The sequence below is a fragment of the Falco peregrinus genome, chromosome 9 (genome assembly GCF_023634155.1).
Source record: "Falco peregrinus isolate bFalPer1 chromosome 9, bFalPer1.pri, whole genome shotgun sequence".
Lineage (NCBI taxonomy): Eukaryota > Metazoa > Chordata > Aves > Falconiformes > Falconidae > Falco > Falco peregrinus.
In genome coordinates this window covers 20,510,268-20,532,523 of record NC_073729.1, presented here as the reverse complement: position 1 = coordinate 20,532,523, position 22,256 = coordinate 20,510,268, and the positions used below count along the sequence as shown (strand labels likewise).

Below are 22,256 nucleotides of genomic sequence, written 5' to 3'. Positions count from 1 at the left end.
CATCTGCAGGGCTGAGCTGGCAGCAGGACCGACCCTGAGCAGAACTTGACCAACCTCTCTACAGTCTCACAGAAGTGGCCTGGACATCTTTTAAAATTTCCCTCTGGCTTTTGAAGAGCAAGAGAGGAGTAACAAGAGATTATGTGACAAAACTGGAGCCTCTAAAGATATCCTTCCCAGAGAGCACAGGAGCAACATTCACCACAAGTCAAGGGCTGAAGCTCAAGTCCGACCTCTCCTACCCCAGCAAGAAGTGGTTCTTGCTTTCTCTGTGCCCCACCTGAGGCCCTGGTAAAAAGGGGACGGTGGTCCCACTCCTGACACCACCGATGACATCACACTCACTCAGACATCTGCAGGGGAGGGCTCACACAACCCTGCCGTGGCACGGGAACGCTCCCTGCAATGGCCAAAAGGGTCATGTGCAGCTTCTCTCCAGCACATGGGCACACATGTGTGAATAACAGGGTCCTGCGTATGGTGGTCACCCCAGCAGAGCCAACAAGGAGCATCTCCTGCTGAAGAGCAAGCCCCACTCAGGCTGCACTGTGCCGATGTCAAAGCCTTCGCCTGCCTTCTCACCCAAGGCCAGTGAGCCCCTCACCCACTCCTATGCCACTGCAACTGCTTCACCTTGGTTCCCCCAAAGGTGGGTTTAACAATTACTTCCCTCTCCCCGCCGTAACCATGGCACAGCTCCACCAAAGCTACCTTACACCTTTGCCTATGCCAGGAGCTGAAGTGTGGGGCAAGACGAGGGGCTTTATGGCCATGTGACACTAAGAAGCAAAGTTCCACGCTGTGGGGTACCCCAAAAGGGGTTCTGCTCCTCACCTCACTGCTTCGGGGACCCGGAGAGAGAGGACGTTTTGCCCTCTCCACCTCACACCACCTTTCCCCGCTGCAGACGTCAGGGCAGGGAAAGCAGGCAGAGGGAAGCTGGAGGAAAACAACCCGCAAGCTAGTGCGGAGCCACGGAGGAGAGCACTGGGCTGCACAAAAGGTGCCTTGTTCCCCCCATGAGGTGCTCAGGCAGCGAGTCCCCTCCCTCACTGGCAATGGAAAACCGAGCTCCAAGCGCTCCTTTGCCACCCCTCGCTGCCTTCAGCCTCCCCCTTGGGTACGAAATGTTCTCAGGCAAAAGAAAACTGAACTTTAACACGTCCCTCTCAGTCAGCACCTCGGCTCAGCTTTGGGTCCCCTTGCTGCAGGAGTGGGCGAGGGCCCCAGGTGCCCCTGGCACCTTGGGGGGACGCAGCCGGCTCGCCAGGGCCACCGGCTCCTAGTTATACAGTAACCTGTTGCTCCGGGTCCCAGCTCCACCTCTCGCTGCCTCCACATCCCTCCCCTCCCCTCTCCTCTGCCAAGAAACCTCTGTCACCTGCTCTCAGACAACCGGGGCGAGCGGCACCAGGACGAAAGGGCAGAGGAAAGCCAGCAGCAAGGGGACCCCCAGGCTGGTGCTTTGGGTGGGCTCTGCCTTGCTCTCGCTTCCACCGTTTGGGCTGGGGCACAGGCTCGCAGGCAAAGCGCTGCGCAGGGAGGCAGAGGGAGCTTGGCTGCCAGGGAATGGCAGCAGGATTGAACTAGGAGGGCACGGCTAACTGGGAGAGGACGCACAGGAGACGAGGGAACTGCGGGAGACGAAAGCGGCTTCTCAGCATTGGTAAGTCCCTAAAACTTCACATCCCCCCCTCCCCCCACCCCAGCACTTATCTACTTCAAAAGTCTGGTTGATTCAGCTGCGGAGGGAGCGTGACTGCAGAGGGGGGTGCGGCTGCGATAACTGTCAGTGTGTAGTTTTAGGTTGCTTTTCTGTTAAAAGGGTGAAAAACCATAATTTTTCCAGCATTACTTTTTCTGCATTTGTTTCCCGTTCTTGCATATCCCCACCGGAACAGACCCAGTAGGTGGCACTTTCTTGGCAGCAAAATATCTGTCTGGCACAGAGCGGGGTTTGTTTTTTGGTGGGTTTTTTGTTGTTGTTGTTGTTCCTAACGAAGTCTGAAATCGGTAGTTTTGAGCAGCTGTTTGTTTGCAAACCTCGGGGTTTCCTCCTTTCAGGATGCATGTGGAGAGAATTTTTGCAGTTCCTCACCGGGCACCTCAGTGAGCTGCTGCTCTTGGTGGGTGAGCTCTGCCTGCCTGTGACCTTGGCAAGATTCATCACCCTACTTCAGAATGGAGGGGAGACTCACTCAAAGCTGCCCCGCTTGCTTGGGTGGCAGCTCTGGTCCCTGTGAGCTTTCGCCAGCATTAACGAACTGGAGCGCAGCTCTCCTGTCCCCTTTCACTTATTTGTTGGGAAATGACAGTGCAAACTCCACCGAGGACAAGGCTCAGGGACAAATGATTTGACTGACATTATTTTTAAATGCTGGAAATAATTGTGAGACAGTAGTAAAATATGGTGATTGCCCTACTGTAATTAGGGCAACGGGGAGTAACGCTTTCATCGCTGGGCTGCTCTGAAATGCTGCATGAAGCGAATGCCATAACAGGGATCAGATCCTTCAGTGGTTGCTTCTCTGGGAGCATCAGCACTGGGCTGCTTTGGTGGGATCTGCCCCTGTGAAGGACTTTTTCTGAGTTAAAAGACATGACAGCAACAGGCTCAGCCTGCAGCTGACACACAACAGCCCGGCTGGCTGAAGCAGAGACCTGAGCGGGGTTTCACCTGCAAATGCCGCATGCGGTAGCACATTCCTGGCTCTGGTCAGTTAAGCGATTGAGTTTTCAGTTTATCAGGAAGAAAAAATAGTTTTTCACCCACAGAAAGGGCAGGCAGCGGTATTGAATCAAGGTGTCCTTTAAAACAGGACTGTGAGAAGGACTTGGGATCCACTGTGGGAACGTGTCGGTAAGTGGCAAAGGTCATTGCTTCGCCCTGTTTAAAACCAAGGCTTTAATTGGTATTTGGGATAACGCTAACAGCTCAGTCCCTGATGCAGTTAGGCCTGGGTCATGCCTGCTGCTGGTTTCCACCACTGAAGTGTTAGGAAGCCAGGCTGGCCAGGGATCTGCTGCTCTTTCAGCTGGATCCCAGCCCTCCAGCATATGCAGGTGGTCCAGTGCAGGATTTGCTTTGCTGTACTCTGCAGGGCAGAGGGAGTCTGTTGTATATAGAGCTTAGAGGGACCGGGGGGCGTTTTGGGCACCTGAGAAAAATTTGAGTGCTGGCATCACTGAAGTGGATGTTGGTGAAGTCCCGGGAAGGAAACAGCTGTGAAAGATGGTGAAGCCCAGCTGCTGTGTGTGCACGCACGCACGCACGACTGTTTGCTTGGTGTGATAGAGCAGTTTGCCAAGACAAGCTTCCAGTCCTTGGCTTTCTGCCCCTCTGCCGGTCAGCACCCAGTGTCAGAGTGGGCAAAGACACCCGGAGAGGTGAACAGCCCAGCCGCTGCACAGCACAAGGAGGAAATTTCTTCTGGGCCACGGGCTCTGTGTCACAGAGGCAGACAGGCTCTCTCCTTCAGTGCCCACCTTTGCTGATGGCAAACAGCTCCCCATCAGTCAGAGCGGCAAAGCCTGGTCCTGAGCCTGGTGAAACGGGTCCTACAGATTGTTGCTTCTGGGGCTTCACCTGCCCAGCTCTCATGGATGCAGGCACCTGGTCTGTACAGACCAGCTTGCCAACTTGGGTGGCAGCTCGCTTGTGTGCGCGCAGGTGAATAGCGGAGAAGACGCTGTCTGCGGTAACATTAACAGTGGCTACCCTTTTGTTGGGCTGTCCTGCTGTGGCTGCCTGCCCAGAGTCAGCCAAGGGCGTGAAGAGCCAGGCACGGGTTGCACAGAGGAACCCAGGCCTGCTAGCTCCGCTTTGGCTGTATGTCCAGAGCAGGAGACACTGCTGGGAGATGGCCTTGGGGCCAAATCTGCCAGATGTTTGTTAGCATCTGACCCTTGACAAGGTGGCTTTGAATGTGCTGGAAAACAGAATGCTTTTCATAGGGTCACAGGATAATTCAGGCTAGAAGTGAAAGAGATTCAGAAGAGAACCTACTGCGCTAAAGGACTCCGGAGGTTTCAGTCCTTGTGGCAGACAAAGAAAGGAGTGAAACAGGGAGAACATACGCGTTGGCTTGCATGGGCTTGAGAAACATCCATATAAAATAGCCTTTGCACCCGGAGTTGAGTGCGTTGGGGATCCTCAGAGTATTATTCCCAGAGGGCTGGATCCTGGGGTGCTATTTTGTCTCCGTCACACACTCTACTTGCGTCCTGTCTTCTGTGCCATGGTCTCCCTGGAAGTGCTAGGTCAGAGCAGGCCTGTGGTTTTGATGAAGACTCAGCAGTCTTCTCCTTGTGTGGGGCTGAAGTCTGGCCTCACATCCACTTTACCTAACAGTGGTCAGCAGCACTGCCCTTAACTCCAGGGCAGATGTTAGTGCACAGCCTTTAGCCTATGAGTTTGATGTGACTGGCAATGAAATAAGCACCCTTTAAAAATCCTCAGGCCTTACAAGCCACCCAAGCAGAAATGCCATGGAAGGTCCACAGACTTCCATAGTGACAGATGGTTTCCCACACTGTGGTAAGGTTTTATCAGCAGCAGGGTGACTGCCTGGATCAGCAGCAGCCATGCAGCACCAGGCAGATCTAGCAACACTTAACTGTGCCAGCACGGCCTCCTGAACCACCTTGCTTTGGCCAAGGTTCAGCAGGTGCCCAGGGAAATACCCACCTGCCTGCCCAAGAGGTATTCAAGCCTCCCACTCGAAGGGAGGGGAAGGATGGTACCTTCAAAAACCCTCCCCACTCACCCAGCCATGTTATAGATGAGTCCTTGCACCATCAGAAATGGTGCCAGGCACTGCACAATGCCTGAGTGACGCAGGAGACGAGATCCAAGGGGGCCCAAGAGGCCCCAGATCACAACAGGACTCCCAGATCTCCACCTGCCCACAAGACCACACAGCTTTTCATCTGTCAGCATTACAGCAGAGAGGCGCGTTCAGGATTTTCATGTAGTGGAGAAGCTGTGAACAGCAACTCCATTTGCAGAGGTTTTGAAATGGCAAGCTCAGGGAATAAGCATGCTGTCACCCATCCCTAAAATATTTAGTTCCCCTGCATCAGATCCTTGCCAAGAGGAGTCCAAGGGCTTCCCGGAGAGAGCTGATCCCACACATTGATGCTGCCCCCCACACACTAGTGATGTTGCGCTGCTCCCACATGAACAAAGCCAACTCTGTGCACAAGGCGAGAGTTCATCCTTTCCCAAGGGAGCGAGAGGCTTCCCTTCTCCTGGGCTGGGGATGGTGCCGCCAGCAAACTTGAAATGCATGATGCCAGGGAGGGCAGGTTAATCAAAAAAGCCCTGGTATTTTTATTTCCTGGTGATCCAGCTATATCAGGAGGAATTGCAATTAAGAAGGGAGGGAAGGGTGTGTAGCTGAGCGCTGGACCGGTTTGGAGATCTTCCCCATTCACCTGCACTGCAATTGCCCAGGAGAGCCCAGCCCTTGTTCCCATTCCCCAAATGCTCCCAAGGGCATGACTGCAACGTGCTCACTGCCACTAAAGTTCTGCTGAGGGAGAAGACCAAAAGCTTCCCAACCCATGGGAAAAGGAAGCCAGAGGTGGGGAGTCACAGGCTCTGCCTGTTCAGCTGCCCTGGAACTGCAACTGAAGTAGCCAGACAAGCTGCTTTGGCTCCAGTTTGTTTTGAAGCACCAAGTGCATCCCAGAGGTGGCTGTCCCTGCAGTCATGGTTGGATCAGGGGGACCCTTGCATCTGCACAAGGCAAGAGGCCAAGGCTGGGCTGCTCTGTGTCAGAGCAGGCGGCAAGGTGCAGCCCCAGCTGACACAGCAGCAAGGGCCTGCTCAGGATGCTCCGTGCCTTTTCATCCATCGCTGCCTACAGAGAAGGGTCACAAATCATCCTCGCTCACAAGCATCTCCCACCAAGATTCTCCTTACCCTGCTGAGATGGGCCAACACATCTCACGTACCAGAAACCCTCATCTCAGGTGCCAGGGGCACATTCCCACATCCAGACCGCAGCTGGGTCTTCACACCCTGAGGCATTAGCCCACCTATTCATCTCTCCTCTCCCACACCCCAAGATGCTGCCCTGGCTTCTCTTAGGCATTTCAGCTGGGATGGAGGAGCTGAGCACCTCCAGGGCAATAGGCATCAAGACCCAGGTCAGAAAGGGGCAGCAGATAACATTTTGCAACAGCCCTGGCTGTCATGATGGGCAGCTGTGGCACAAACAAGCCCTCATGGCTCACAGGCCTCCAGCCCAGGCTTGCCCTAGTTGATGGCAGCTCTTCCGATGGCCAGTAGAGCAGTAACTCTCCACATCTGGTGGGCTGTGGACTTCAAACACCACCTTGGAAAGGGCCAGCTTTCCCTTTTTTGGTTTCCCGTTGGGGTACTGGCCCCAAAAAGCTTTTCATAATTTGAACTTGTTCAAATTTTGTTCTTCATGCTTCCTTCTTCTTTTTCCCCTTCTGCCTTATCAGTCTCAATCTGTCCAGATTTACATCCTACAAAGGTAAAGTGCGGACCATCTGAATGGCAATAAATCAAAGTTCAGCCACCCAGCTGTAATGCTCACCATTGCTGAGTAATTCAAAAAGTGAAATAACTGCTGCTGGTGGGACGGCAATTAAGATCAAGCGCACAGGCACAGTCCAAGTCAACATCACCCTCTCCCGGACTGTTTACATGTAACTTTCCCCTTGCTGAAGATGACCAGAAGCAGGAACTATCTGGGAGCCAAGACAGTCCTAACCTCTTCATGCATTAGAGATATTGGCTGCCAGGAGAACGAGCTGCCACCCAAAACCAGGGGCTCTTCCAGATCGCAGCACCAGCAAACACAAAGCAAAACCCAAACCCTGACCCATCTCACTGCTGTGGACTATGCAAAGTGGCTTGTCCTGGTCTGCCGTTCACTCCTGATTACCGCCAACAGGACTCCTTGGGGGTCCCCCCTCACCCTACCACTGCCGACAGGAGAAGGTTGGCAATAAGGAGGGTGCGAGTAGGTGCTGCCCTTGGTCAAGGCGTTGCTCACAGGGGGTTGGGGCTTAGGCCAGAACTGAACCTTGTGGACACTAAATCCTCCAAGTCAGGTTTGAGGCTTTCACTGGTCACTTTATGGAGAAAGAAGCAGTGACTCTGCCTTTGCTCTGTCTGTGCTGTGGATAAACACAGAGGTGTCCATTTGCCTGAGCCTGAGACACTGCTTTCATCACTAATCCACTTTACAAAAACACTGGAGAGAGGAGAAGCGAGAAAGGTAATTGCACCCATGACATCCCGTAATAAATCACAGGCTGGAGCCTGCTCTTATTCCTGACACTGTTGCCTCTTAATTATAGCTGCGTTCATCTGAGGAGACAGAGTAGGAGAGCCAGGCTTTATGCAGAAGGGAGCACTAATTAAAACCGCTCTGTTCCCTAGAAAGATATTAATGCTTTCCTCTGGGGAAGAAGTGAATGGACTCGTCCCTGGCCATTCCCGCAGGTTAATCTGTAGCACTGACTTCCACACAGCAAGGCAGTTAGTCTTGTTTTCAGTATGGGATGCTCCTGGCATTGCTTCTAGGATGAGATATGGAACTTCCAAAATTCTCTGAAGAAGGAAGAGGAATAACATGTACTCAGGTAGCCTGCAGGTGTGAGCGTTGCTTGCCTGGTGTAAGGTTAGGTGGTAGGGGATGGCTCTTCAGTCAATGTACGCTGACCACAGTAGAGTTTGGCAAATTGTCCCTTGCTGAGACTCCAGCCTTTAATATCTGACCCAGGCAGGACTTCTGTGATGGACAGTGCATCCCAGGCTGCACCCAAGTAAATCCTCTGACTGGAATTAGATAGACTTCAACAGGCTTGAGCCATGCTTAGCTCCACGTGGGAGGACAGTCAGGTCCCTTGGGCTGGCAGGGGAAGGAGTCTGGTACCACCAGGCACATGCGCCAGCATCTCTAGATGATCTCCAGATGGGCTTGGTACCTGACCACGCAGGCAGGTGCACTGCTGATTCACCTCTATTTTTCCAACATCTGCAAACACAAACCCTTCTAAATTGCAGGAGGACAGTAGTACACCCAAGAGATGGAAACAGCAGTTTGCCCCACTTGAAGTCAAAAGGTGTAAGTCAGCATTCTCCAGCTGGCCCTGGGGAGTTTTGATAGCAGAGAACCCAAGCTGGTGAAGGGAGGGTCCAGCCCAGCACCCAGGCACATGCTCACTCCAACCAGGCACTCAAAGCCAGAGCGGGTTGGATGTGAATAACATAGGGAAAACCTTGGGTTGGATTTTCCCCTTGATTTTTGCAACAGAAGAGTCAGGGCAGGAGAGTAAATGTGATATGAAAGGCTCTCAGGGTTAACTGTAGATCCATAGGACTGTCAGGTTCATTGCTGTGAGTTGCTACTCCTTGGAGAAAAAAAAAAAATTGACAAAATTTCACCAGCTGAAAAAAAAAAATTGCCAGAAAAGCTGCAGCTCAGTCAGAGCAGCTGCTGCACTAAACTAGACAGGAGCAGGTTCAACAGGATAAATTGAGAGTAAACGTACGAGAGCTGCTTATTGCTGGCCTTTGCCAGTATGAGCAGGTAACACCCTAGGTGTGGTCAGGCCATCAGCAGTCTGAGCAATCCTCCTGACATGGAAGCGCCCTTTACGCACCGCTCCTCTGCACTGCTGCGTCTGCTCCGAGCTTAAAAATAAAGAAGGAAGGGCTCCACGGATATGTGACTTGTTACGAAACTTCCAATACTCTTCAACTTGGAAGAGAGACAGCTGAGGTGCTGTTTGCCTCGACACCTGCAACACTGCCCGTGGCATGGAGACACAGAATAAGGGAACAGTTGTTTACTGATAACAGGGCTAGGGGGCATCCCATGAAACTGGCAGCTGGCAAGTGCGGCACAAACAAAAGGAGACAGCTGAGCGCACCATGCAGAGCCAAGCTGCAGAGCATCTTGCCACAGGCCATTCAGGATGTCAAAAGTTTATGCGGATTGGCCAAAAGCAGTTGGACAAATTCAGGGATGAAAAAGGGTACCGAGAGTTCTTAAATCCCACTGCTGGAGGCTGGGAAACTTTGCAGAGAGGCTCCCCGTGTACCTGTCCTGTTCTTGTCCTCTCCTCTGGGCATCCACATGTGCTACAGCCATGCATGCACTCCCAGCCTGCCACCCAAGCAGGAACCGAGCACGGGTGATGGGAGAGGTGATGGATCGCCCCATGTCCAGGCAGCTGTCTAGCTCCTCTGAGCCAAAAGGGAGGCTGGAAGGGAGGAGAGACGCTCCAGCCCTAGCAACTGCTCAATTGTAGGAAATGTCGTGCGAGTTTAATCACAGCCTCGGAAGTGAGGACCGAGGGTGGCTGAAAGAAACAAGCTGAGCGGTCAAAGCCCGCCTGCTGTAGTCACATGCAAACTAGACCAGACAGGTCCCCAGAACATCTGCTCCACAGCTGGCACAAGCCCTGAGACACTCCTGCTTTCTGGTCCCTGCCTGCCAAGACCTTACGAGCAAATGGTCAAAGGTTAGAAGGCTCTAAAGCAGTGGAGAAGGCTGTGGGAGAGCGCTGGGCTGTCACCACCCTCGGCAGTCCCTGGTATTTTCCCTAGAGCACAGTGTGTGACGCTGGTTCCAACATGATCGGTCCTTGCCAAGACAAGTGCATGTGGCTGCCAAGATGCTGCTTGCAGGGGCCGTGCTCCGCTCCAGTGCCGCGTGGGTGCCTGGCACACAGGTCCTCTTGTCTCGGAATCCTGTCCCCCAACAACTCAAGCTAAAGGAGGACTTGAAAAGCTCATGACACCCAGTTCAGCAGTAGGCCCACACTAATCTCTTGCTGATATTCAGTCCCACAGGGAAGGACTGAGGAGAACCAGGAACAGCACCTTGTTCCAGCCCAAGTGAGCACCACCAGCCAAGATGCACCATGGCTGCACAGGCTGGAAGAGCATCTCCATGAAAGGTTGGCAATAGCCTCTTGTAGACTGCTGTGGGCAGGAGGGCTGTGACCCGCCACAGCCAGGCCATGAAGAGAAATCAATGGAAGGGCTAAAAATGACAAGTACGTATATTCGTCTACAGTTGAAGAAGAACTGCACAGGGGGGCTGGCTAACAGGGCTGCACCTCTGCTGTCAGGAAAGCTGGTATTTGCTGACACGAAGGATAAATTACTTTGGTTTCTCTGTTCAGCCAGAGGCTTCCTTGTTCCTCTCAAAGCCCTGTGCTCCAGGGCCACCTGCCCCTTCCTTCAAAATGTCCTTCCCAGAATACCCCAGGTTCTACAATGTGCGTGTTTAGGCAAAACCCTGCTTCTGCAAACCTTTCCTTGCTCCAGAGGTGACCCATAAACCTGTAGCTCATGTAAGGATCAAGGTACCCTAAAGACCGCTCAAGCACAGTGAGGAGAGCTACACAGGTTGTGGTAAACACCACCCCTGCTGCCTCCTTTGGCTGCAGGAGAATCCACGTGGCCTGTGTTGGCGTAACCGCATGCCACTCTCCAATAGCCCCAACCCTTGCAAACACAGCTTGTCCACCTGGCATAAAAGGGCTTTCTTCTCCCTCCTCTCCTTTTTGAAGATCACAGGGTGTTTCAGGCCAGAAGGGACCTCAGAAGCTCTCTCATCCAACCCGAAGCATGGTCAGCTCTGAAATCAGTACAGGTTACACAGGGTTTTACTCAGCCTGTTCTTGAAAAATCTCTAAGAACAGAGACGGCACAACTTCTCTGGGCAACCTGCTCCATAGGGCTGATGTTCCCACAGCAGAAAACATCACCTCCATGTCTGTGCACAGCTTTAGTTTTTTGGGACTGGAAATCCCTGGGGCATGCAGAAGCAACTAGTGAAACCTTTCCTCAAGACATTGCAGGAAACTCCTCTCTCCCCTTCCCAGCCTTGCAATCACTCCTGGTTTCTCCCAGCCCAGCCCCCACAGGCTCTCATCCCAGGCCTCTGCTGCAGGAACCAATTATGCTTTTTCCTCCTTGCCCTTGCAGGAGATTAATTTTTTTGTGGCAAGATTGTTAAAACATTTCTGCACTGTTAGATTAGAAACTGCCATTTAAATTCTTTTGATAAAGCCAGCCTCACACATCCTTCTATTCTAAATGAAACAAAGGGAACTTTTTGTTTGTTTGTTTGTTTTTGGAATGCTCTCTCACGGGACCATTCTGGTTACTGTGTAACTGGCTGCTCATGCCGCAAAAAAACCCTCCTGCCAGCCTCATCCACAGAGCTTAGTAGCTTTACTGAAAGCCCAAACATGGGAAATCAACCCAGGTGAGAGATGATGACCCTGTAAAAGCCCAGGGTTCACCTGCAGGCATGCAGGGGTTCCCAGCTGCTTGCACCCCCATGGTGCTCCTTCATGTGCCGGCACAAGGGCTTGTAGGGCTGGGCTGCAGGTCAGATTCTGGAGCTGATCAGGCTGGAAAATAAACCAGCGAGTTAAAAAAAATGCACATGTGGGGGGAGCGAGGTTCAAGCCCCATTGGTTCCTGCTCTAGGTTGGAGTGCTCTGGCATGCAGTTGCTGAGGATGATCAATGAGGTGGTGGCCAGGGACAGCGGGAGGCTGGGAAGTGCTGAAGCTGCTCCTGGAACCAAGACTGTAATTCATCACGGTATGGTGCAAGTTGCTAAGGCAGAGTCAGGACCATTTGCTCATCTTTAGCCCCAGGTTTGGGAGTAAAAATCAAGCAGGAGTTTAAAAGCAGGATCTAGCAGAGTAACGCTGCTGTATCTAGTGGCGTGCCCAAGGGTTAATACAAGGAACACAAGCAGATTTGCTGGTGGAAGGCTCCAAACACTACAGCTCAGTCAAGACCCACACACACGACAGAGAGATGAGTTGCTTAAAAAGAGGTTAGAGCGAGCAGGCAATGAGGGAGCCCAGTTGGATCAGCTGCACTTGTGTCCATCCCCCACGGGAATGCCAGGCACTGACTGCAGCTCTTCCCCTGGCAGACAGTCTGTGGCTCTTTCCAGCTCCGGCTCCTGCACTGCACTTCTCCTGCAGCCGTGGTAGCTCCTCCCCTTGTAGTCATTCATGTGTTCCTCTTTGCAAGGTGGTAAATTTTTCTAGTGCCCTTTCCTTGATGGGAGCAGAGCCCTGCAGAGTCTAAAAGACACAGTGAAGGAGATGCAGGAGACATCTGTCAGACCGGTGAGCTGGAATGTCACCTCTGAGGTGCAGTTTGTATCCTAAGAAAAGAGCAGGGCTCCTGCATAGGGTTTTTGGGAATAACACCTGGTTCTTTTCTCCATTTTCTGTGACTGTGCATCTTGTCTTCTGAATCCAGTACCAAAGCAGGGCTATCCTCAGTTGGGCATGAACATTTGGTTAAATGTTTTGCAACAGTACATGTTTTGCATCAGCAATGAACATTACGGTTCCTATGGGGACTCTGTGGGAACCCAAAAACCTCAGCATTTTGCAGGTAAAACAAATAAATCACTGACAGCAGAAGCACATTTTGATGAACTCGCATTTCTGCCTTTCAGAGATGACTGGAAACTGATAAATCACAATTTTCCATATAGAATCTACCATGACATACATATGAAAATACCAACAGAAAGAAAGAAAAAAAAAAGCTAGATTAGACTGCTACTAAAAACTGCCCAAATGCTGCCACATGGCCATTTTTTCCTTATTCCCACTCTCAGCAGCACAGCCCGCTCCCCTGCGCCAGGTGGTTGATGAATCCTTGTTGATGCCAGCTGCTAGCACCCTGAGACAGGAGCTCAGTGATATACCAGCAGCGAGCTGCAGTCTGCCAGCTTGGGCATTTATTTCTGTTACATGGGCTGGGCCCTGTTCTGGCTGCCTGTGCTCCTGCTGCGGATCCCAGCATGTGAGCCGGCATCTCAGGGCAGCCCAGGATGGGAGGATTGAGGGAACCAGCAGCAGCCCCTGAACAAGACCCCGCTCACCCTCTGTGCTCGCAGCGTTTGGGAGATGTGTCTGTTGCCTGCATCAAAGGAAAGATAACAGGTCAGAGCCCCAGGTGTGTTCCAAGGGGCTGAATACACCTCCCATCCCCTGCCACACCAAAAACTGATCCGAACCCTGCCACGTCTCTGAAAGCCCAGTTGCCACCAGGTCATTGAGCTGGTGAAACTGATGTCCGCTTGTTCTCCTGCAGTGACACTCAGAGCCGAGCTCCCACGTGCCAAGTTTTAGCTCAAATGAATTGTTAGCAAGTAGCCAAAAATACACAGACAGGATATGAGTAGGAAGCACAAAATGGGGTGGGAAGAGATGGCATTGTCGTAATTAGCCTAAGAAAGCTGGAAAAGCCTTAAACATCAAATGTGATTTTCAAGAGATGAATCTCCTCCCTCAAATCTTCTGCCCCACGCTCCCAGCAAAAACCCCAGGGTGAATTTTACAGCAGGAAATGAAAATTATTGATGCATTAGCTTCCCTAAGCCCCAGCTGCTGTAGGCGGACATTTAGGAGTAGGAAGCAGAGTGAATATACTCTGTATTGCTATATATACATATGCCTAATACACTCTCCATATGCCTGTACTCACTGGTATAGACAGAGGGGGATAGGCTGCAGCCGTCTCCCTTTCTTTGGGGAAAGATAGGATGGTGTGACCTTCCTGCGCAGGGAAATAAGTATTTCTTGGTTCAGGATTTACCATTCATGTTCTACATCTTGCTGCAACCCCAGAGACTTCAAGGGGACCATGCTGGAGACAAACTGAAGCTAAACATGGCCCCCAAAGTGGCTCTCAGCCTAATAACAAGCTTTTCTCCAACGGAGAAAAAGCTCTTGGCACACTGACCGTCAGGCGACATGCCTGAATTTCTGCCAGGCAAGTGAATCAGCGTTTCAGGGAGTGACCAAAAATGCCCTTCCTTTAGGAGGTGGTGGTGGAAACGTCCCGCTGATATCAACACCCCTGTCTTGCTCATGAACCAGTCGGCATGGAGGAGTTCATTTACAAACCAAAGTCCTTCCACCCTTCCTGAGGGTCGGTGAGGGAGCAGCCACACCACCCTGTCACCTTTCCTTGAAGCATTTCAGCCCTGTTTGGGCTGGCACTAGCCAGGCAAGTGATGTCCAGGTTTAAGTAACACAGGGCCTCCTGGGGCTAAAGGCTTTTGCTGGGAAGTAATGTGGAAAATGAATTGGCTTCCCAAAATTATCTGTTAGGCTTTACAGGTCTCCTGTAAAAGCAGTAACAAACCAGGACTGCTAAGGCTAGCTTGTAAGCATTGCACAGTATTAATACAAGGTGGGGTCACAGCGTACTTACACATTAAAGCAATCATTTAATGAACAATTAAGGCACTTGAGTGATTAGCTCACCTACCTATACATCCACAGCTGGCAATAAATGACTGACACCCACCGGGAGCTAGCAAGGAGCACCCCGGTATTATCAGTGTGTTGTCAGTGTGGACGTGGCAGCTGACACTGGACCAGATAGTTTTAAAGCTTCTGGAAGAAGCAGTTTTGCTGCAGGTGCTTTGCATAAACACACCACCACCTTTCAAGTATGGATGTGACAGCCCTGAGCAAATCCGCTTTTTTCCCTTGAAGTCCCACCATGAAGAATACCACTTTGCTGTGTCCTCAGCCTTAACATCACTACGTGAAGCAGCAGGGACACAGCAGGAACCCTCACACCTTCTCCACCCCTGGCCACCAGCCCACGTTGCCCCTCTGGTGCCAGCCTTTTGCCAAGTCTCCCAGCTGTTTCACAAATGCCTTTGAGCCTGGAAAAGCTGTAAGAGAAATAAGAGATATTCTCACTATACAGCGAGGTGCACGTGAGGAACAGCTCTGGGGGTCGGCACTTGCAGTCAGGAGACATGAGCACACTGCCAGTTGCGCACAGGATTTGGTGCTTTGGAGGCGATTCAACGCCCTCCTTCAGGCTGGGCTGGAGCAGAACAGGGTAGTGCCTTGGGCCATTATCCGTCCTGCTCTAGAATGACACACACGTGGAGAGTCACTCCCTATTTTTACTGGCCTGATGTCCGAGTCCTGATTGCTACACAGAGAAAACAGAAAGGATCCCATTCATCGACACAGTCACAGCGCCAAACCCTTCCCCCCTTCTAAAAATCACAGCTACACCCCCCTCGCCAGCAGTGATCCAGTGCCTGGAGTCTAGCACAGGCTAGGAAAAGGGGATCTTTTTTTTTTTTTTTTGGGGGGGGGGGGGGGCGGGTGTTGAGGAGTGTTGGATAAAGATGCAAGACAGAGATACCTTCAGCATGACAACAACCAGCACATCTCTTCAGCAAACTTTCTGGGTACCAGGCGCGCTACGCCCACAGGTCCTGCCAGCACCACCGCATGATGGCTGAAGCCCTCCAGCCTTCCCAGGCAGCTCCACAGCCAGCACCAGCCTCCCACAGCTCCCATCTGCTGGGTGCTGCTGGGCACAGGGCAAGGGAACAGGCTTTGCTCAGAGAAGAAGTGGGCACAAATAAAAACAGGACAGAGGAAAAAACTACAAAAATACCCCACAACACTCTTCTTTTCCTGGGAAGCCTAGGGAACACGTCATATTTTTTTCTTTCTGGGGAGTGCAGTGACTCACATTACACTTTCTCCCACTGGGGTAGTTTTGAACTAGGGTCTTTTAGTTTAAACCATTTAACTTTTATACAAAGTACACTTATCTGCCTCCTTCCATCCTTCCAAAAGCATCTATTAATATTTGGCTCATTATTTCTGGGCCTGGTTCTCAAGCTTGCTGAACTGCGGCCCAAGCATAGGTAATGCTCAGCTTGGTACCCCCGGCAGGAAACAGGCTCAGCAGACACACAGCAAGCTCAAACCTGCTCCGTGTTTTTCCTCCACCCAGCTTCTGCGGGATTCCTCCAACAGAGAGGAAAAGTGTAAATTCAGGAGCTGTGACTCAGCACAGGGACTCTGCAAACAAGTCTTTCAGAGGAGGGTAGTGGAGTGAGTTTCCAGTTTTTTCCCAAGATCCAAGATCTTGGAGACTGGCCATTTGTGCATTTTCCCTGGGTATTTATAAAGCAAGGCACTGTCTAGACTTGCTTTTGTATTTCTTGAAAGAAGGTTTTACCTTCTGGCAGGAATACAGAAACTTCTAGTTTGGTTCAACGAGCCTGCAGAGCCTTCCTCTCCCGTGCTGAGAGCCTCTAGTGCTGCCTGGACTCCTCACCTGGACCAAAATTAAGGTCTGTTTGCGTATCACCTACAGACTGGAAAGAGCCATGCACAAGCTGTATGTGTGTGCTTAGCAGGACATGGGGGGGTAACTTCCCACAGTCTCTCTAGGCGGTTTGTGAATCTCCCATCAGGAATTTGTAAGGATGGGCACTTCTGCTCCGTGGTATCAGCTTGTTTCTGGGCATTGCCTCCCAACCTCTAGTGCAATCTAGCAGGGTTGTGTGGTCGCCCAGGGACTGCTCATGCCAAGGCCAGCTGCTGGACAAGCCTGTGGGCGTTCCCCTCTCAGCACTGGGAAGTCCACCTAAACATTTTCTCAGGAAATACTTTTTAAGCACAAATTGTTGCTTCTGAGGAGGCAAGTGAACAAGGCACAGGCTACTTGGGTGTGAACCTCAGCAATGGGTATGAATCTTATCCTGATGCTCTGCAATATCTGGGCACAGCATGGAAGGGCACCACGCATAAGGAGCGGAGACTCAAACAAAAAGTGGTAATCGGGGTCCATCAGACCTGGGAGAGGGGTGGCTGTAGATCTAAGGTGCCTCAGTCTAGAAAAGCTGCTACTGCTTCCCCCATGGAGGCTAAAGAACACTTGGTTCTTCTCTGCTCAGACCTGCGCTGACCTGTTGGGTTGGGTTACATTTATCCAGGTGCTTGTCCCCTGGAGAATCCCCACAATGTGAAAAATCGCATGTACAGAACAGGGAGTGTTTCTTCCAGACACCCAGCACGTTGTACCCGTTGCCTGTGACTAACTGCTGTAACATGGTACGTGCTATGCACACCCTAAAACTACACATGCATTCATGCTCACCTCTTCCACAGGGGCTAGCATCTTCCCAAAGTGACCTGTGATCTCGAGTGCCTCCATCACCACAAAGATAACTTGAAAAGCTGCCATGGGTGGGAGGGAGGAAGGAAAGAAGAGCAGGACTCACCACTTCCCAAAACTTGGGGCACTGTAAAAACATTTCAAACAACACAGACAAGAATGGGGACTCCGAGGGTCACCAGAGAAATACCGGTTCCCCTCTCCAGGAATCCCCAGCGACAGGTTAAATCGATAAAAGAGTCATGAAGTTCTGACTTGGTCCCACTGAACCACCATGATTTGCAAGGCCTGATTTGCAAAGACAGGGTTTGGAAATTCAGATGGGACAAGATCCTTGCTTCCTTGCTTTTATTAAGGAGCAGCAACAACAACAACCTGTTCATTTGTTTGGCTGGCAGCTTCTTTGCTCTGGATTTGGGTTTCCCCTGATGCTTTCTGACTAACCCAAAGATGGTTTTCTTTATGAGTACATGTTCTTGGTAGACATCCTACTGAGCAGGTCTGAATTTCTTTTGGTGAGCCCTGACAGGCATCCTTACTAGCAGGTTCAGAAAAGCAACCAAATCAGGAGAAGGGTGGTTTCATCATCCGGAGGCTGGGCCAGGACACAAGACACCCAGGTTAAGTTCTCAGGTCTGCCACAGGTTTCCAGGGTCCATCTCACAAGCACTTTTAGGGATCTTTAGATTGTGTGAATTTAGCTCTCTTGGTGCCACCTGAGGAGCACTGAGCACCCAGATCCCAGTGCCTCACCAACATCTGAAGGGCGTTCTGTTAGTGGACTGATATGGGATTGTAGTCTTCCTATCTGCCAGGTCCTTCAATACGATGGCAGTGGGCAGGACAGATGACGGGAGTCAGCGGGATGCTCTCAGGGGCTGGGGACGCTGCCTGGAGCACAGACAGCGCAGGGCACTTCTATTGCGGTGCCTGTGCTCCCTTTGCTCGTGTGGGTACAAGCAGACTTAGCTTTGCAGGACAGTCTGTCAAACAGCTTTCACTAGCGTGACATTCCCTTATGAAAACACTCAGCAACCCTAACAGACGGCGCTTTGTTGTCCTGGGAAGTTTAGATAACATCATGTGGTCGCCAGCTAATGTTTCTAACCAATGCTTTATGTTACTCGCCGAGCCTTTTGCTAATTTAGCATTTCTGCCTGACCCATCCAGTTAGCACAGGCTACACACAGAGACAGCAGCACCCTCATAATACCTGCCCCCTCCTATCCCAGGCAGGACCCCCAGGCAGTGTTTCCATTGCATTTATTTCACCAGTGCCCAAGTCCCATAAACTACTTAGTGCAAAGACTTCCCTCACCACGTCCTTAAGCACTTCACACGTGCTCCAGAACAGAGCCACTGTTGACGCAGAAGGCTCAGACACAACTTATACGACCAATGTGATCAAGTTAGTGCCACTTTATTAAAAGACTTACAGCAATTTATACTCTCAGCAAAAGATACACACGCTACGTAGGCTTTGTTATGTAAAAAGTGGTAGGTTAAAACTACTCATTCACACGCTTCCACCTCCCTTATGATTGGTCCCAGTGTGGTACCCACACGCTGCTCCCCCCTTGTGCAGGCATCCTGTTTTTTCTCATCTTTCTGTCCAATTCTCTTATCTCTCTGTGAATACAGAGCCTCCTTATCTCCCCTGGCCTTGCACATGTCCTTCACAACACCTGCAGCTTGTTAGGGCTGCAGCCTGTTATTACAACCAAGTTATTCAGTCTGGATTGCTCATAATATGCCCGTTTTCTTCCAGCCACTCCACAAGCCATTCCCTACCACCACCTTTGGGCTGACTTGATGGGGCATAAGGGACATTGGCATCATTCCAGGTGATCCAGCCTGGTCAAGGAACACTTTAGCCTACAGATATCAAACCTTATGTGACCCCTTTTTGTGACACAGCAGTTAAGCCATCAGTATGGGTACCATGGCTCCAGGTAGGAAAACGTTTCAAATACTAGCTCATGGGCATTTCAAAAGTCCTGTCACACAGGGCACACCAGAAACAAAGACAAGGTCTGCTGGAAATGAGTTAGAGCATGCAAAAAAAACCCATACTCCTAGGTGACTGGGCAGTTTTTAAGGTTTTGAGGTTTTTGCCATATCTTTCTACTGTTGTTCCAGCAAAAGCTGTTGTGTTTTGATCAGCATTTCCCCACTGCTACAATCATATATCATAATGGCCTCTGGCACCAACAAACCTTCCCCAGCATGCTCTACTTGATCACAGTCTTAAGGGTACTCTTAGACCCATGATGAAAAACACTCACATACTGCTATTGTTATTCAAAGTGACAATAATAACAATAGCCCTAAAAAAGACACTAGTATTCCATAATTTCAGGTTGTCCAATCTTCACCCAAAATCCAGAATTTTTCACAATCCCTTTCCATGTGCTACAAAAACAAAAATGTATGACCCACAGCAAACAAGGACAAAGTGTACCTAATAAAAATAATGTAAAGCAATAGCAGTGACCGGCCCAAAGAGAAGAGAGCACTGTTATTCTTTCCCCCCTCCCACTGCACTTCTCCACCCTTGCAACATTGCAGCTCGCTCTTCAAAGAAAGTCAAAACAATGCATGGCCCGCTTCCATTTGATATAAAAGTACCGAAATGTAGCACAGACAACAATGCCAGGCTCCTATCATGACTGTGTGTCTTCAGAAGGATATTTGACCTCCAAGGATAAGATTGTCCAGAAAGTCAGGGAGTAAGATTTCCTTTGTTTTAAAGTACAATAAGACATCACCCACCTCAACAGCCCTGTCCGCTGGCCTCCCTAAGGCACATGAGATCTTCTGGCCTGGGATAGGTCATGGAGCCAGGCTTTAGACAGGCAATTAAGCTTCTCCTGTAAGTCCCCCCAGCCCAAATGTAGTACTGCCATCTGCCCCCACAGCCACTATTTGAGCCCGGCGTAGCTGCTAGAGCCCCTGTCCCATTAAACACTATGCTCATGGCTTAGCCAGCTTGCTTGGTGACCCATGGAGAAACGCTGCCCTGCACCATCAACAGAGCAGGTGATGGTCTCAAAATTGGATTTGATAAGGGTGAGCCAAAGGCAACCCCTGCACAGACACACATCGCAGGCTAAATCTGCCTCTCACTTCCCCTCCTGTGTAAGGAGGAGAAAGCAGCCACACCCTGCAAGGGGGATAAGAGGGAGATCAGGAACCCTCTAATCAGGGACACCTAAGCCACAGCTGAAATGACAGCAAGGAGAAGACAGTGTGTCTGTCAGCGGTTACAGGATGGTGGAAGCTCTTAGGGATGCCCCCATGGGGAGGGGGAAACTTGGGGAAAGCCAGCCACTCGGTTGCAGCCTCATCTCATCTTTCACATCACGTCTTTGGCTCTGCCTGCATTTAGAGGTGAAGTACTCTCAGCCCTTTCTTCACCTTACTCGATTCTAGTTGTCTTTCAATTTAGCAAAATTATAAAGTATCATCATAAAGTCTCCAACTCCTCAGAAATGTTGTCCATCCATCTGTCCCCCCATTTACCAGCTAGGAGTCAATTAATATCAGGCAATTTAAAGTGAATTAAGAGCTCTGGCATGAGGCTCTGTCCTGGTTTAACTTGGCCAGCATCACACCACACCCTCATTTTGATTAACACAAGTCTAAACACAGACATGGCCCTTAATGCAGCAGGGAGAGCCAGGCAAAGGTTAACTAACAAAAATAGCATGAATAAATAAAAAGAAGGGAGCCCAGCAGGATAAGGACCAGCTGACTTGGCAGGCGCACACACATCACTTCCAGTTGCATGTCCTCTTTCAGATACAAGCACCCTGGAAGGGAGGGCAACCTTCCAACGGCACTGGGAAAGGGAGGGAGGACACTGGGGTTTGCTGCATTACAAATGCCGAGACAGACCAAGGATCACTCAATTGGACATGTCAGAAGGAGCAATTTATAATCAGCCCCTTGCTGAAATGTCAGCAGCGCTAATGCATTACAGCTTCTGCTTGGCCAGGCAGAAGACTCTGGAGCATCAGGGTATAAATGAGACTGCAAGTGGCACAAAACCTTTCTGCTGTTTTGTGGGTGGTGGGTGTTCCCACCGCACACTTCAAGCAGCATGTGGGCAAGTCATTCTGACACCTGTGGGGTCCAGTGGTGTTTCCACCAGCCAAGGTACCTGGTAACTTATCCTGCCTTCCTCTAGGGATAAGCCCAGCTTATCCCATCAGTACTTACTTATTAACTACCATGAGATAAAGAATCGGCTCATTTTATGGCTGGACCCGCTTCACCCTCAAAGCTGAGCAGCAACCCCTGCCACTGCCATGGGGTCTGCTCCTCTGGCAGCCACAGAGGGCTTGACCAGATGGGTTCCTCTAAAAGCAGGGCCAGTCTTTTGGGCAGAGTTTGTCTTTTGGACAGAGCTCATGAAGGAGAAACAAAAACCAGGGTGACCTTGGCTGCACCCCTAGTTCCTCCTGTCGTTTCATGGCTGGGGCCTGGGCGCAAGCTTTGAACTCCACAGGCCAAACCGTGTGGCACTTACCTGCTGGAGTAACCTGGATTTCAGTCCATTAAGGACACAGCCCTGGGGCAGCAAGTGAAAGGCAGCCAGAAATATTACATTAATATGCAGAAACATTCCCAACTACAATCACCAGCCATGGGACTAAAGTGATTGGCTGCTATAAAGTAAACAGACCAGAGCTGGGTTTATTAGAACGCATTCCCTCTTCTAGGTATCTTATGCTAATGCACACGGAGATCTGGGAGATAGGAACAGTTTGAGGACTGTAAAAGGAAACCAGCAGACAGCTATTAACAGAGGAAAAATTCACAGGTACCCAAGCTTGGGCACAGGGATGGGTTTTATTACACTCAGGGGGTTGGCAGAACACCAAGTTTCTATTCTAATGTGTATATGAATTTGTATCTGTGCATGTGTGGATGCATGTGCACAGACTTTAGCATCAACTGCCAGAGACGAAAAGGAGAATTTAATATACTAGCTACAAAATGCACTTCACTGTAATTTCTAACAGCATCTCACTGCTGAGGAGTGTTACTGTGACACAAAGCAGGCTGACAGCCATAAGGCTGAGCCCAAAACATGCTGGGGTCCTCCATACAGCCTGTGTGTACACGTGTGGGTGTGTGGCTGCACAATGCTGCAGCAGCATGCAACTGTGCGGTGTGCACACAAGCCGTCTGCTTCACCTGGAGAGCTGGACCTCTGCAAGCCCTCTGACAGACACGCAGTTTTGTTAAGATCTGTGAGA

The 22,256-nt window shown here is 50.8% G+C and overlaps 1 protein-coding gene across 2 annotated transcripts in view; it reads left to right on the top strand.

Moving 5' to 3' along the window:
* The first annotated feature begins 1,317 nt into the window (after positions 1-1,317).
* EPS8L2 (EPS8 like 2) overlaps positions 1,318-22,256 on the top strand; it is a 66,867-nt gene continuing 45,928 nt past the window's right edge. The window contains exons 1-2 of one of the 2 annotated variants that reach the window (XM_027795251.2): positions 1,318-1,666; positions 9,834-10,047. The gene's annotated coding sequence lies outside the window, so the exon portion shown is untranslated. The remainder of the gene's footprint in view (positions 1,667-9,833; positions 10,048-22,256) is intronic. The other variant, XM_013304029.3, reaches the window with a different exon arrangement.